Source organism: Hetaerina americana, unplaced genomic scaffold (assembly GCF_022747635.1).
Source record: "Hetaerina americana unplaced genomic scaffold, ioHetAmer1.1.p SCAF_3, whole genome shotgun sequence".
Taxonomy (NCBI): Eukaryota; Metazoa; Arthropoda; class Insecta; order Odonata; family Calopterygidae; genus Hetaerina; species Hetaerina americana.
In genome coordinates, this window is record NW_027286874.1 from 90,929,022 (window position 1) to 90,946,015 (window position 16,994).

Genomic DNA, 16,994 nt, shown 5'->3' on the forward strand with positions numbered 1-16,994 from the left:
GGTTAACTGCAGGACTGCAGTTCGCTCCAGTGCAAAGCCCTGCGAAGATACGCGAAATGCGCACTTTCGGAATTGAAATGGGCTAACTATTCCCTCCTCCTCCTTTTCCATTGTCCCAATTCGATTTCATTCTCTCTTGTTTGAATTCTCCCACTCAATGAACCCCCCTAACCTTCCCCGCCTTCCCCCCCCCTTACTTGCCGACGGGCATTAAGTCTCGCCAGTTCGCTTTGGGAGCTGGGATGAGCCAGCCGATGGACTCATCGCTATCCCAGAGCTCGTGGAACTCGCGAGGGCAGCATATCGTCGAGCTACTCTGGAGAAGACTTAGCGGTCGAAATAACGGGCAGCCTTATATCATTGGTGAGTGGCGATTTCATACAAGCCCACGTGCAAACATACAGTGGTAGATTAGGCTTCTTCATAAACGTGTTCAGTGTATCAAATTTCCAATTGTCAGGTTTCGTTTATCTAGATCTTGGGGCCACTTTCCAAAATTGACGGTTGCATGTTGGTACGTATAGAGTCAGCCTACAAAAATTATTTTGAAATGTACTTTTTCTTGCTGGCATCCGTATCTAGGTACACTGAGCGAAGGGTTGAAGTACCCGGTAAATTCGATCTTTAGATTAGCTTAAATGTCGTTGGTTATTGTCCTGGAGATGTATTAATGATGGTCCCATAATTGTCATCACTGAGGATGGGGATGGTGCGGTGCGTAACGTACTGGCTTCCCACCCAGAGGGTCCTAGTTTGAATCCTAGAGGCGGCACGTATATTTCAGTGGTGTCTCGATCCCTACGATGAAGGTTCTTTGTGGAGAGCACTTTGAGTACGCCGTCCGTCGTTTGGGACGTTAAACTGCGGACCCCTTGGCGCCTTTGGTTAAGTGGACTACTGCCGACGCCTGGTTTCTCTCCACCCTTCCTCCTTTCTCATCCACCCCGGATGGAGCTAATGACCTTTTCTTTAGGCCAACTCCCCTAAAATTACAAATATTGTCAATCCTCGGCAATACTGAGGTTGCAACCACGGCCGCGGTAGCTTCCAATTCTTGTGCGTGCACACATTGGAATTTCGATTTGCGAAGTCCAATTTTTCGTCATTGTAGACGCTCCACAATTTATAATCTGATTAGCATGTGATTTGAAATGGGGAGGTACTGCAGATACGATCGCGTGTTAAGTGGATAAAAATTTAACCTGAATTTTGTAGTTCATTCCTTCGAACGCGACGGTAGCACCCTCATTAGAATCGCTCTCGCCATAAAAGTACAGAGGCTGTGCGCTCAAATCTAGCGTCGGGTTGGTGAGCGACTTGGAATGCATTTCCCTGGAATCCTTATGAGGAAAACAAAGCAACCGTCCCGGCGCGTTGGAGCTCGGTGAAATTAGCCAGTTTCCTTGATTTTGTCGGTCTTAAAAAAATACTATTTTGAAACTGCTTTCGATGCAGATACGCTTCAGATGAGGTAACTCCTAGGCTGAAACATGTCAAGCTTCCCTCGTCATTTTATCTTAGGCCTATTGCAGATAAATCGCCAGAAAAAAATGTCCACTTTCTGCTGGGAGGATAAAATATGGTTAAAATCTAATAACTTAAGTTTGCTCTATTTGAGATAATTTGCCAAACATTTTCACTCACTTCCAAAGTATTATAAGTACGATAATGAATTATATTTTGCCTTAGCAAGTAGAAATGGTGTCAAATTTGACACTGTAATAGTCGATTTTCCACAAAACTCTACATTTGTGACAACTAGTTTCAATTAAAAATCATAATCCTTGGGCACTTTAAGATGACGCCTGTGTGTTGAAATTAGATGTAGCAAGTAAGTTTTGTGGGTAACATATCGTATTCTTTTCATTCAAAAATAAGTTGCCACGCAATCAAGCCTGATATTGTGTATTGAAGGGGAGAACGTTAGTCAAGACAGGTGACTGTAGGAATATACTAGAGATTTTGGGCGGAATGAAGGGAGGTAGAATGAATGTGGAAGGATTTATTGTAGTGTGGTGTCGGGTATTCTTTTTTGGAAGGCTGGGAAGTGAAGTGGTAACCAAGGGAAGGTGCAGCAACCAAGGGACTAGATAATTCAGTTTGACTCAGAAGGGCCTGATTCCTGGTGACTTTGGAAAATTCCCTACTTCACTATAATTCTATTATTTTCAGGGTTCTCAACATGCAAACCACAGGCAGCGTAAGGAAATGAACTGCCTCATCTCAGTTCCTTAATTTTGGCAAGATGCCCTAATTTGCCAAACACCTTTGCAACCGGGATTGAGGTATTCTGTCATACTTTTTAATCCCACACATCTGAGGCCTTTGTGAGGTGAGCTGCACTCTCATATTTATAAAAATCAATCTTTGTGCTGATCACTGTGGTTACTCTAGTTTAATCATTTGGTTAGTTTGATTTTCAAATTGTTTTCAAATTTGACTTTAAGCATCGTGGATTGGGGTCAAACCATAATACATACTAAGTGTATGCTGATTGGAGTGTTATTTTCATTTAGGTTACCTAACAAGATTAATAAACTTGTAGGTTGGCTTTGATATACATCACCTTGTAATAAGCTGAATTTTGTGACATTCACTTATCAAGAGGGTAATAACGGGGGCCAGTTTTCTAGTACCACTTTGTGGTTTCCCAGAAAGATCTGGCACCTGAAAAATCCCACAGCATGGATGAAGGGTGGAGGGTCTCAAGAGGCATCACTCTGAATCAAATCCAGGCCCCCAGGGCAGTACACCAACATGCTACCCATTTGGACTACCATAATGTGATCTAAACCGCTTAGTTGGTGTGTAATATATTTTTAAATGAGTTAAGCTAAACCAAATTAAAATAATTTCAGTAAAATCAGAATTAGCTTCAATTCCTCACTTTAATTTAACAATAGTATTTTACCCACAGTAAATGTTATGTCAAGAACTTGATCAATTACTCAAAGAGATAAATAAAACAATTTCAATGCTAATGAAAATTCAAATTACTCTGAATAATGTGAAAGTATCATGTTAAAAATGCTCTTATCATTCTCTTTTCTTTATTGAAAAATTATTTCGATTAGACTCACCATTTTGCAAGGTAGATTAATAGTCAATTTGTGCCTAGTTCCTTCTTATAAAATACATTTTGACAAAATGTCAGTAGAAAATAAATTTAAACATCATTATAGGTTACGAAGTAAAGCAATCAAGTAAATTTTCAACTCTTTCATTTTAGGTGAAACTGTCTTAGCATACTTGTGTACTAGTTGTGCAAAAAGACACAGGTCCTTGCATTTAATTGTGCAATATTGCAAGAGGATATTGATTTCAATCTCAACAAGAAATAATTATTTATACATTCAATACCTAGGTTTAAAATTTACATGTTTAATTAACTGGTGCATGGCATATTGATGTAAATAATGTGATCTAAACTGCACACTTTGATGTGCTCTATTTGGTTCCTGCACAAGTCTCTTGAGGTTCCTGCATAAATCCCCAGAAACTCACGTTTCATTCTACTTTTTTCTCCACGGGAATCATATGGAGTAGCATTTTGGGGATCATCGGTATGAATGTTGTACAAAGCTATCTTCAACCATAAAGGCCTTTATTCTAAAAATTCAAATTTTCTTACCATTCCTTTCATGTAATATATATTTGCCATGTCTGTCTTAATCATAAATAATATCAATATATTTCATGCAAATAGCAATATTCTCATATTCAACTAGAAATCATATCATCCACATAAATTATCATAAATCAGCGATTTCATATATATATAACCCCAATGGTAATGGATGTAATAATTTACAGCACAAAACCAAACTCATTGAAAATGAATGATAAATGTGGTTTCAAATTGAAACTCGGGAAATTCCTTCTAATGAAGTGTTACTTTTCATTGGATAAATTTTTAAATAACAAATAATTGTAATGCATGTCTTTGCATTTCTGGGTTTTACATCCAGATTGGTTGTCTTTTGGTGAAGACAGTTTCACTGGCCATCCTGCCTGCATCTTCAGGTCAAAGGTATTTTTTGAAGCTTTCTTGTCCTTGACCAAGAAATATTAACATGGACAATGGATATCCGTTAAGCAGTGACTGGAAAATAACTATCCAATCAGAGAACAGTACTGACTACCAGCCCTATATAAAGCAGACAAGAAAGCTTCGAAAAATGCCTTTGACCTGAAGACAGAGGCAGGAAAGCCAGCAAAACTGTCATCACCAAAAGATATCCAATGTGGATGGAGAACCTGGAAATGCAAAGACAGGCAATTCAACGCAGTATAAACCTTCGCACGAAGTAATTGTAATGCATAGTTTTTATTACATGCTCTTTTTTTAAGCTTGTTCATAGTGCCGAAATGTATTTTTAAAATTTCTTTGTTTGACAGCTCCTATACATACATTATATGTATGGTCTTTGGGTAATAAAAATATTATTTGGGCAGTAATTCCTTTAGTTACTTTGTGTGCAGTTTCTTTGTTTCCTTCTTTTCTGTTTTTGAGGTGATTTTTGATTTCACCTGATGGATAAAAAATTTCTCCTATGAATGATGTTCTTCGGTGATGGAGACATTCTGGTCTTTGTTTAAGTTATTTTCCTCCCTGTCCATAGGTCACTTCTGTCAAAGCGGTGATGTTTAATCGGTGTCAGGTTTTCCACCACACAAGTTTAACACCTACTTTCAATTTCATCCAAAGTATCAACTCTTTCCATTCATTATTCTGCCTTTTAATCTAAAATGCTGTTAAATTTACTGATAAGCATTATTTTCTGAAATTAATCAACAATGGTGCAAAATGACATTAGCTATTGGCGCACCCTTGAAACATAAATCTAACCAACTTGCTTCCTTCTACCTCACATACCCAGCATTCTCCCTTCTATCAAACACATTGAATTTTTATTTCCAGTCAATATGCCCTGCAATAATTCCCACTTTTCTTGCAAATTATTCCCAACACACTTCTCCCCCCCCACCTAGCATGCTGCAAACTGTTTTAATTTCATTCCCATTTGATTTTTTTCCCATCTCCATGCCATTTCATGAGCTTCCGATATATTTTTATCCACTGGCATCAGCAACTGTTTTAAGTGATGGTATAACAACACAATTTGTTTAAATAAGTGCTACTTTTCTCTGTTAAAGGGTATTAAGCAAGGCAGATGTTATGATTGATAACTGGCAAGACATTTCCTTGTTTACCCTCACTGTTTTCCCCACTCTCCTGCCTTGGACTCATCCATCACACACTCCTCCACTTTCATTCTGTCATATAGCTCACAAGATCAAGGGTGGAGGGTGGAAGGGGAGGCTAAGCAGTGGTTGGAGCTCCTTTAGAAAAACATTATGAATCCATCAAAAAGTCTGTAAAAACATGTTGTGAACTTGATTATTAGCCCAGGTGATTCTCCATTAAATAAAAATATTTGATACAGTAAAATATAAGTTGTTCCATGTACCATTGTACATCATCTCCCTTTTCATGAAAGGAAAGAGATTCCATAGTTATTTTAACTGATTCTTATAATTTAAACATTCATATGATAATATTTAAATATATTTTGAAATCTGTGAAATATGAATTCTTTCAAAAAATTCATTTGATCAACATGCACAAAAATGTTAATGAATTTTAGATTCAAATTTCTTACATGATATTTATAAGTGATGATCTGAAGTTATTCATTTCGGTAAGCCATTCCTAACCATTGTTTATCACAGTGATTCATTTAAAGGTGTTGAACCCATTAGTTTTGGACAAATGAATAAAATGTTGAAATAGTAGTAGCAATTTTTAATGAAATTATTGCCAATAAAGTGTCATGGATTGCATCTGTTTCACTTAAGTACCATTTGTGTGAAGTTCATTTCCATTTTCATTAAAGCTTAATATCTATGATATTTCAATGTGGTTATATGAATAGATTTCATGTGAAGGTTTCCACTTTTTTATTTTTAAAGGGGAACCAGTCTTTCAATCTTAAGCCAGTAAATATTTCTTAGCCCTTTTGAACACACAATAATTTATATTATTGCTTAAAACATCCTAAAAGGAGTTTAAAAAGCCACATAAATTAAAATTCACAACCATATTTCAATTGTTTTCCCTCAGGTCTTCCATTGGATGCTTACGCTAGGTGAAAAGAGGAGCATCCATGGGAATCAAGCTTTCACACTGAAGGAAATAAAGAACAAAGGTGTATATTTCCTTGCTGGTGCCAAGTTGGGTGGAGCCATCAGCATCTAAAGAAGTGTGCTTCATGTGGATGTCAGCCTTTAATGAAGCCTCTGAATAGACTGCAACTCCTCCACCACTAACATTGTGGATAGTGGCAAGGAGTGTATTTCAGTAAAATGTTTTAGTTAAAAAAGAATATTTGGAATACTGATGCAATTTCTAATACACATTTTCTCTGCAATGTATTTATGAGCAATAAAGATGAAAGAAACAATGAATGTCGTATAATTTTTAAATCTATTTGTGTAACTTTTGAATGGCTAATTTTGCCTTAATATTGCTTAAGAATTGCAAAGAGAGATACAGGACTTCATCTGAAAAATAAAGATCTTTTTTCTAAGATTAACACTTAATAAAAATTTGATTTGAATGGTGACCTAAAGTACAGATGTATGTAAATGAATATATTCCGATTATCTCCAAAATATAATGGCACTCCAAATGTGTTTACACCCTCTGCCATACACACATTCGGCAATGCGGGTTATTCAATTCGTTTTGAATTGAAGCAGAATTATAAGTAGATTGTTAAAATCGAATGGAATGTTGGTATTTCCGGCAAATATCTATTCATATCAATTTGTCATCGAATTGATTGTTTAAAAGCCAAAAAAAACATGAAATAAGTATTTCAATTAACAGCATAAAATAGTTCAGTAGTAGCTTTACTATTTGTAAAAATATATTGTGTAGCATATGTAAAATATGAAAAGATCCCTTAATCCGTACGTTGTGAACCTAAAATTTTATCAAATTATTCTCATGTAATTTTATTCTAACCTACGTACCAACATTATTTGCACTCTGAACAATTGTTCTTCGGTGTTTAAGTTGTAATTCGTGATTGCAATAAACATACGAGCTACAGTTGCTCGAAACGGGTGAAATAGTACGCCATGCACCGAACTGAACGAAGTCCAATAATTAGAGTTAATTGGTCTATCACATGCGAAAAAGCATGGTATCGAATGTTTTCCAAGAACCGGCTCACGCTTCAAAAAAGAGTAGCTCCTTCGACGGCCAACCGCTCACGAGCCGTCTCGGAGCACCAAGGTGAGGTGCTAAGCCTCCCCGAGAAAATATGCGTGCATTCTAGTCCCGAGTCGACCAAACGAAAAATATTCTAAGTCCAGAGCGTCTCCCCAGGCGAGAGAGGCATCGAGGCAGGCAGCAGATGCCTAGGATTCGGTGAGAGAGCCTTGCGGAGTTCATCGAGTTGATTTTGAGAAAAAATCGGCTAAGTCCGTAGTTTTGCAGAACAAATAATACTTCCGAACACACAAATCATAAGAAACCCAGTAGCCTGGGGGATAAGAGGCGGATTGCGGCGGCGAGATTATAAGTAATAATACACCGATTAATTTTTGCAGGCGAATTTTTTTTTTTGCAAAATTATTTTCCATTAGCTAATATACACAAATTCTTCACCAGAGATTTTAACGGTAGGTTCAGGATGCCGCGGGAGATCAGGAAAACAATTAAATATTGAATATTTTTGTGAAAACTGCTGCCATTTTTTCCGGCGCCCCGCCGCCCGGCAGGAAAAAATGGCAGCCGTTTTCACAAAAATATTCAATATTTAATTGTTTTCCTGATCTCCCGCGGCATCCTGAACCTACCGTTAAAATCTCTGGTGAAGATTTACTGAAAATTAATGGACAAAAATTTAATTAACGGATTGGTTGAGTATCTAGCCAACAGATGGCGCATGCCTTCACTAGTTGAAACCACCTCAAATACCAGCACATCCTAATACATCCTTTTCCCACTAGAGACACCAACGTGTAATTTCGAAATTCAATTTTTACATGGCCAAACGAAATGCATTGTGGGATTTGCAATATTAATATTTGCAATATATTGCGGGATTCCATTGTACGCTTTATGGGATTCGTTCGAACCTGGGGCATGGTTGATTCAAAATATGACTCACCCGTCCGATTATTTCCGTCACATTCGTATAGAATGTGCTGGAATTTCATGATGTGTTTTAATATTAGTGAGGTAATATTTAAACAGAGAAATATTATATAATGCTCAAATTAAAAATGTGGCGTAAACCCTATATGGTTGCGATATCTCTTAGTTTGTATTCAGTAATTTATGTATTTCAATGAAATCGGCCAATTGTGATTTGTTTGATATATTTATTTCAAGTTACGTTTGATTCTAAACATTCAAATACTGGTTAATCCTAGCATATTCCAAAAATTCCTTAAAAACTTGATCACGACATGGTTTCAATGGCGCAGTTGATCTATGCAATTCTATCAACTTCACTGGTTGCAACTTTCACATGCTCATTATTGCAGTGATAGTAGTTAACATTTAAATCATACAGAAGAATCATTAATGCAAGTGTATATTCAAAACCTTTATTAATTTCAAATTATAGAATACAAAAGTGTCAACTAAATATGTCTAATTTCTGTTAAGCAATACAGCGAACAAAATTGTTTCCGAAGACTTTGCGTTTGACAAAAGCCATGTCCCCGATATTTCGGGGATAACATTACTGTATTTCCAATTACGTTTCTTTGGCTTTCAGCCGAATTCCTGTTAAGTACATTTAAAATTGTTTACAGAATATTTTGTCTGCACGAACACACAAAATAATTTACTCTCAAAAACCATAATGTGGAAAAATTATTGCGTATGCTAAGAATTGTATCAGAAAGTTAACTAGACCAACTACTATCCATTCATCACTTAGTACGTCATAATCTGAAGTTGTTTATGTTTACTGATCAATGGGATTCATATTAAAAACCTTAAAAGTATTTGCTTGGTTGCATGAGGAATTTAGATTGTAATGCATTTCCCAACTGCATATTTTAAGCCCACTAACTAGGAAGTTATATGAATCATGGGAGAGGAGAGGTGATTGCTGGGAATTAACAGACCTTTTTGATTAGCAATGTGGTGCTGAAAATAAGGGGAGAATGCTGGGCAAGGAAGGTGTAGTAATAGTACAGCCATATTAGACAGATTGGAATAAGGAGGTATGCATAAATTGAATAGAGGTTTGTTGTAGTGTTGGATGTTGGGTTGTTTAGTTTGGCGAGGCAAGGAATTTGCCGCTGTACCACTTTGAAGTTGGTTGTCATCATATATCTACCTTTATCGGTGGATTAATATAGTAATAATTATTATTATACCTATGTTAAAAACAGGAAAATGTAGCCATCAAATGAAAATAATATACCAAGGAATTTAAAATAAGATAATAATCAACTAGATTTGATTTTAATGGAACCTGACATCAAAACAAGGATAATGAATCGTGTACTGTTTATCAAAACTGTTTATGAGCAGGAAAAGGTTTTGGATCAGATTTACCTGCCAATTGCAAAACTAGATATTACTTCAAATGTCATCAATGCTCTTCATATTTCATTGCACCGCTCCATACAGATTCAATTATCCAGTTTGAAGATTAAGAATTTGGACCTAGAGAAACTAAAGTGGAAAAAATAGGAGAGATAAAGCCTTTGGAATGATTGGAGAAATTAACCCTTATACCTGGCAACTGTTGATTGGAAGAAATATTTGAAATAAAGGTCAAATGAAAGTAAGCCATCCATGTATGACTGAGTGATTAAGGCTCTTTTCATGTGTCTTAGGAGGACCATTTTGAAGGGCCACTAATTAACATTCTTCACTATGGTTACTTGATTTCAATAAACTCATTGGTACTTGTTTACTGTTTTTCCAACTTGAATAATTTAACAGATTAAATCTCACTTCAATTCAATCTGCTGAAATTCATATTTTCAGCCACAGGCAGCTACTAACCTTTCTCTTCATTTGGTCTATCGGTTGCAGCTGGTTTCTGGCAGTTAAAAAAATAAATGGCTGCCTGTTAAATATTCTCTAAAACATTTGATTGCTCCACAAATAGATAGGAAAAGTCTTTATTTACATGTTTCATGCTAAAGATTGGATTACATCAAATAGGGATAAATCAATTATAAAAACAAAAGAATAATCAAACCTTGTGATGAAAAACCACTAAATACTTGGATGCTAGGCACCACTATGATATAAACCATGAAAAAATCGCAGTAAACCCAAAGGTCTGTTTGGCTAGTGATGGTAGAGTTCACTCAATACTAAGCCCAATGGGGTGTTCAATTCACATCAGGGTAGAGAAGGTCAGTGCCTTTCCCTGTGCCGGTTATGGTTTCCCAGGAAGATCTGGTACCCAAAAAACAGCTTTGGTAGAGCTGAGGGTGCCTTAGTGGCATAACTTCGAATCGAACCCGGGCCCCTCCAGTGAGAAGTCCAGCTCTACTCTTGGAATACCATGTCTCCTAATGGTCTCTATTTGATTTCTTCCTTAATCATCACAGCAGGGCGAATTTTTGACACTTATCACCAATGTTGGAAGCAATTAGTTTATAAACCAACATTAACTCAGTTGCTGTAAAAAAACAGTTTATGATGATTAAGAATAAAATTTAACATAACAAATGTGCATATTTGAAAACACTATTTCATTCAAAATTCTTCATACACCATAACGGACTGATTGATTACATGTACGATTTGTTAGTTATCCAGATCTCCTTGGGAAACCAGAGCCCTATCTTACTATCATGTTGTGTGAATTTCACACATGGTACATATAATATTTATTAATGTAAGGATCTCTCTTATCAAACCAGCCTTCAAGTAGAATTGCATTGTTTTGATTTCAGATCAGTGAGGCAGTTTCTCTCACAGAAAGTAGAAATTATATAGTATGACTGGAAAGAAACTGTTTTCAACCCCTTAAAGGTCCACCCATCTTCATTTCAATTCATTATTGTCTATTATCATTTTTTAATATACATTTGAAAATCTCTCCTTGTTTGTACTTTGGACCAATTGGGTTGGACATTGCACTAAGATTAACCGATGAAACTTACCACAGTTACCATATTTACCATACATCAGGTATCAAAAATCTACTATTTCAATGATGTTTATATCCTTCTGGAGGTATCACATGAGGAAATAATCCAAGGTTCAAACGAAATAATCTGTGATATGGCCCATGGCTGAAGCTCTTGTCACTGAACAAAAGGTAGGGTCTCATCATACACAGATCTAGACATTTCAATTTGAATTTTTCACCAGATTGTATTTCCACTGGAGGTCGTGATTGGCATTCTTGAAAGCTATAGGCATCTAGTAAACAGTTAACCTCAAAATGGCTGAGATGTTACATGCAAGGGTAGAGTGCAATCAAAGAGCCGCTATTATCAAATGTGTTCACACTGGGCGTTACATTTCAAAATAGTTCAATTCTTCTGGTACCCCATAACTGTTTACGATATTATGGCTAAGTATAATGATTTGGAGAAGTCTGGGGAAGGTTTCGCTAACCCGGCGAGGAAATCTCATGCGAGGCATCGCGTGTTTGTCAAGATTCAAGCGCCACACCCTGTATGCCTGAATCCTGGTTAATCTGATGTTCTAGTCGGCCCCTGAATTTTCACTAAAATTTTCACTTTTTACATAACTCTTGTGCAAGTAGTGTTTTGTATTTACTGAATGTTTAAGAGTCCATTCCAGTGAAGTAATTTTATTAACAATTTATAAACTTTCATGAAATGAATGTTCTCAACAAGGATGAAAAGAAATTTAATTGAGCACTTTCAACAGTGGATATCAAGTTATAAACAATCCTTATATACTTAGATTTATTTAATCAATAGTGAGACCCACTTCCTTAAAAAATTCACCACCATTGACACGAATGTCGACCACGTGACCGCTACCATTGCTTGCTTTTATCACTGTTATACTGCAACAATCAGGGTTCAGCAGCAGCTGTAGGACAACTCATTACGATCACAAAGCTACAGCGGCAATGAATTCCAAAATCAGACGTTGAAGTTCACGATTGCAAATAATTTTTTAATTAATTACTACAAATACGCTCTTGCCCAAGTAGATAGAATCTTTATTTTTTCATTGAATGGCCTACCTAGTGGAAATTTACAAGTATTCAGGGGAACAAGGTTGTCCAGAGATATTATCTTCATGACTCCCAACAAGGATATTAGAGATCTAAAGTCAAAACTTTTCTCTGTCAAAGAGCCATTATGAACATATATTATGATCATATTCCTCACAGTAATCCAATTCATGTGACACCAAACAGCACCAATCCACTGTATCACCAATGTTGTCTCGATGCATTGTGGTAATGAAGGGATTAGAGAAGACAGGAAATGCAACAGAAGAGAAAAATGGAAGGAATGGAGAAAAATAACCAGTGATAGAGAAGGTGCCCAACCAACTACATCCCATTTGATCCCTCCAAATTCCTGTAACAAGTATTTCACCTTCCCTTCTGCCTTCTCCATTCAGCCTTATACCAAAATAACTTGGGTCATGCCCCTCAGTCCCTAAGCTATTCAAATAAAACAACACTTCAGGGCTTAAACATTGAAGAACACTACATCCAACAAGGATACATCCAAAGCAAGTAATATTGGGAGTAGCAAAGAACTCTTTTCCCTCTAAGAAGTGACAGAAAATTTTCAATTGGGATTATCTTAATGAGTTTAATTGAATATTTTAAATTATGATATTATTCAAACCATGATGCTGATTGAAATCCAAATTGCTTAAAAACCATTATTTTTAGTGTATTTCAGCTGGCAATCCCACATAAAACCCTTCAAAGCCCCATTTGGGGGTCACAATCCATGGGTTCATGAGAACCTGAGTATTAAGGTTTAGAGACATTACTGATTTGTAACGCAATGACCCCTTAGGATAAGTAAGATTGAATAATTCTCTCAATTCAGATAAAGTATAATAATTTTCACTCCAGGCAAGTCTGCATGGATATCGGTAAGAGTGGATTTTGTTAATAACAGTAAAATTTGAAAATAAGTAAGCCATAATTAATCATTTCTTCCAATTAAGACTAGCGGTGTTCCAGGAAACATCACTTGAAAGACAAAACATCTTGTTCATTATGGATTACCAATCAGTGAGATTCTGCAGCAGGTGAATTTCTTGGACAATATGGCTGAGCAAAGCAAGGTAATGAAAAATAGCCAAGTACAGAGAAAAAAGCAAAGATTTGAAAGGAGGATGTGGAGAGATGGAGTGGGGCTGATACAGAGGTAAGAAAATAGGTAAAAGAAGGGTTTAAGTTGTTAATTTCAGTAACAGAGGGTTAGGTAATGACTGGGAAATAATGAATTAGCCATCCTGGGTTTTCCACTGCTTTGGTCTATCTGGTCTGAAAGCAGTTTTGCAATTAATCCAAAGAATTTTATGATTAAAAACACCCCAAGAGACATTTGTAAGGTGAAAGGTTAGTGCAGCAAGTCTTACATTGTCCATTCATACAGAACTCAACTGTCACTTGCAATAACACAATAGGGACATTGAAAAAACAAGCAGTTCTCTTTGTTGGTGATTGAATTATATGTGCGGAGTGGCCTTTGCTCAACATGTAATTTGGAGAGGCAAAATTAATGGCCATTGAGAGCGGATTCTAACTTGAACTCAACATAGAAGCCACAGAAATCATACAAATAAGCTATGAGTTTAAACAGAGGATGCCCACCATGGAGGTGAAAATTCAAACGGCCAACACTAAGGAAAACCAGAGACACCATCTTCTCATCACTATGGGTGAATGACTGCCATTGACTTTAATATATACTCTGATTATTTTATCCTTTTTCTAAAAATAACTCCCCCTAACCAGCTCCTTTATTCCTTACAACAAGTACCACAACCATCCTTGAACTTGTTGGAGAGAAAACATCCTAGCCACAATCCCGTAATCAATGTATAAGGTTTTTTGTGCTTTTTAAAATAAATTAAAAGATAAATACAATACCACACCTGTGTTTTAACTTAAGTTTATGCTAAGGTTCAAAGAAAACAATTTCACAGAGCACCTTAGACAACTCACATCCAATCAGTTAAAGGGAAATGAGATTGCTTTGGAAAAGTTTTTCTTTGATTGAAAGATTCATTTGAGAAAGAAAAAGGAAAACTATCAAAATTTGAATATTACAATGAAATACTTTCAATTTATTGAAGAAAAAATGGTCATCTTTAGCTTGAGACATGCCACTTACTACACAATGCTCGCTACTTCTTGTAGAAGCACTGCAAAGATCTCCAATTCAAATATCTCCAAATTTTCCCAGAAGGGATAAAATTATATTATAAAATTATATAATAAAGATTTAAAATAGCTTACATCACTACTTGCAGTACGAATCTTCCCCTCTTCTCATCTACCTCAGCAGGCCTCATGTGGTCGAACACACACAGCATGGCTTCTTTCAGTTGAGAGTACACAAATGGTGGCATCAAAGTTATGCTGATGATGAATAGGAGATGTTGCAGACATCAAAATACAGTTTCTTCCTAAGTGGAGTCCATTCTAGGCTTGCAGTAAGAGTTTAGGCCCATCAATCTTATTTCTAGATAATAAGTACAAATTTAGAAAAGTATATCAATGGGAGGGGTGGCAGCATGGGGGAGGTTGTGATTAATAAAAAGTATCATTCAACCATATGAACAGTTTGGTGGTCAAGGCAACTAAATAAAAAAAATTCCAGTTTTTTATGGAACTAGGAAAATTCGATTAAAAAATCTCTGTATTTATGGATCGGTGTGGTTGAACTATTATAACTTACTTTTTCTGTACATGGCATCAGAACTGGATGGCAGATGGTTAAATGACTTAGGTCATGATAAAAATAAGACTAAATTAAATAAGAAAAGTAAGATTTTTGAATGCAGATTGATATGATGGGTATGATTAGAGAGAGTTGAATATTTTTCTCTGAATTGTACAATGCCTATATGAAAGTAATTTACCATCAAAACTTTTTAATTTTAGAAACAACTACAGGTACATGCTGATCACATTGTCTGTCAGTTACTATTTTCAATTTCTATGAAATGCAACATTATGAAAATTCATTACATTTTGATTTTCTCACAGTATGATTTACTCATTAAAATTGTTTCCACAAAATCGTTCCCAAGATGACTATCAAATACTTAAACAAGTACAATGAAGTACTGCACTTCTTCCATTTATATTTTGTGTGTGAATCTATATTTGTATTCCTGTAGTAGTAAGTACATTTGTTCACATGTGCATATTCATATGCATCTGAAGATGGCATAATAGTGTGAAAATACTTTGCACATAGTAATAAAAGAATCGTGGAATGGTACAAACCATGGCACAATCTATCACTCAGTACATACATTTGGGCCGACAGATCTCTGGTGAAAAAGAAGCTGCATAAATTGCACAGATAGCCACACTGAATGTGATACATCTCAGACCTGATAGAAGTATCTGAAATATTTCATTTTTAAGCCTCATTGATCATTTTGAAGAAAATCAAACATAGGGATCACGGTTCATCTCCATGACTAATATTTCAGGTAATATTTGTGCTTGAACAAATACCCTAGGCTATCAATCTGGGAAGGAAGGTGGGGAGATGACACCATTGTCAGTGTAAGTCTATTTTCAGGGAAAGACACCAAGGGTCACACAATTTAATTCTCCATTTGATGGATGGACTACTCCATTATAGCATATGGCATCCAAGTAAGGATTGTGATGTCTTAGAAAACTTATGCCACCGCTGTGATTCGAACCCAGGCTTTCAGCGTGGGAAGCCAATACACTAGCTCTCGCACCAACCTGATCTTTTTTGATGTTATGTTATTCACCCAGTAACTAGGAATGCAAAAACATTCTAAAAATTTTATATCATGTAGAGATTGATATAAGTCGCAAATTTTATACCAGGTCATTAACGTGGCATCAGTTTTAAATGACACGAGTATAACTCGACTACGAGTAATTATCTTAACTTAGAACGAATTTTAACTTCAGTACATGAAATGAGATAATAATGAGCAACTTATCTGCATGGATGTTTCCTTGCCAAGTAACTGTTCCAAACATTTGATAAACTTATTACACCAATATTCCGAATAGAATTATGCGACGTGGTAGTCTAGATAACCGAAATTTTACTTACTGTTACGTGGTCCCCGGAATAAAATCCCGGTCGATACATTTGAGGAAATCTGAAATTAAAATAGGAATATTATGTGGCATTCATAAATTGAGGGAAACGATAGTACAGAAAAGAGATGTGATTTGAATGTTCCCATTTACTGGATTCTAGAGTTTCACGCAGGCTAAGGGAGTCCATCGCGAGCTGTACAATCATTGTCTCTTTCATAAATTCCTTTCGGACCGTACTAAGATATAAATCAACGGGCAGAGTCGGTGAAACTCATTCAAGCCCACCTGGAATACGCGGAGCGGCGCCCAGTAATTTCATTGACACACCGGAGTGGCCCAATCTTCCCTCGCTCCGAAATTCACTCCTCGTCTTCCTCCCATTGCAGCCACGATCAGAATGCTTCCTGAGAGCTACACACTCACGCCCCTCTCGAGAGTAGGAAGGCTGCCAGTAACAGAAGACAGCAATGTAGGCAAAAAGGCGAGGTGGAGGAATGGAGGGAGTGAAGAGCTGGAGGATACGAGCGCGGGAAGTGGCGGAGAGCGAGCAATTGTAATGGGAGACTATGACGCCCGCCTGGGACAGGGAGGGGATGTGAGGGAGGAGGGTTTGGACGAGAGAGGAGGGGAAAAACTCGTCCACTCTACATATATGACCTGGCTGATGAGTGCGTTGGGCTGGTGAAATGAGTGAATGAGGAGGGGGGATAAGTT

At 36.6% G+C, this 16,994-nt stretch overlaps 2 long non-coding RNA genes across 2 annotated transcripts; one reads left to right on the forward strand and one right to left on the reverse strand.

Annotated features, from left to right (window-relative positions):
• Positions 1-246: 246 nt before the first annotated feature.
• LOC139690925 (uncharacterized) lies at positions 247-6,407 on the forward strand. The gene is made up of 3 exons (XR_011701535.1): positions 247-363; positions 2,173-2,332; positions 6,125-6,407. It is a non-coding gene; the product is annotated as an uncharacterized lncRNA (long non-coding RNA).
• A 3,954-nt stretch (positions 6,408-10,361) lies between these two features.
• On the reverse strand, positions 10,362-16,740 carry LOC139690918 (uncharacterized). The gene is made up of 4 exons (XR_011701534.1): positions 16,566-16,740; positions 16,291-16,339; positions 14,475-14,700; positions 10,362-10,673 (listed from the first exon to the last, which is right to left on the reverse strand). It is a non-coding gene; the product is annotated as an uncharacterized lncRNA (long non-coding RNA).
• Between the last annotated feature and the right edge of the window lie 254 nt (positions 16,741-16,994).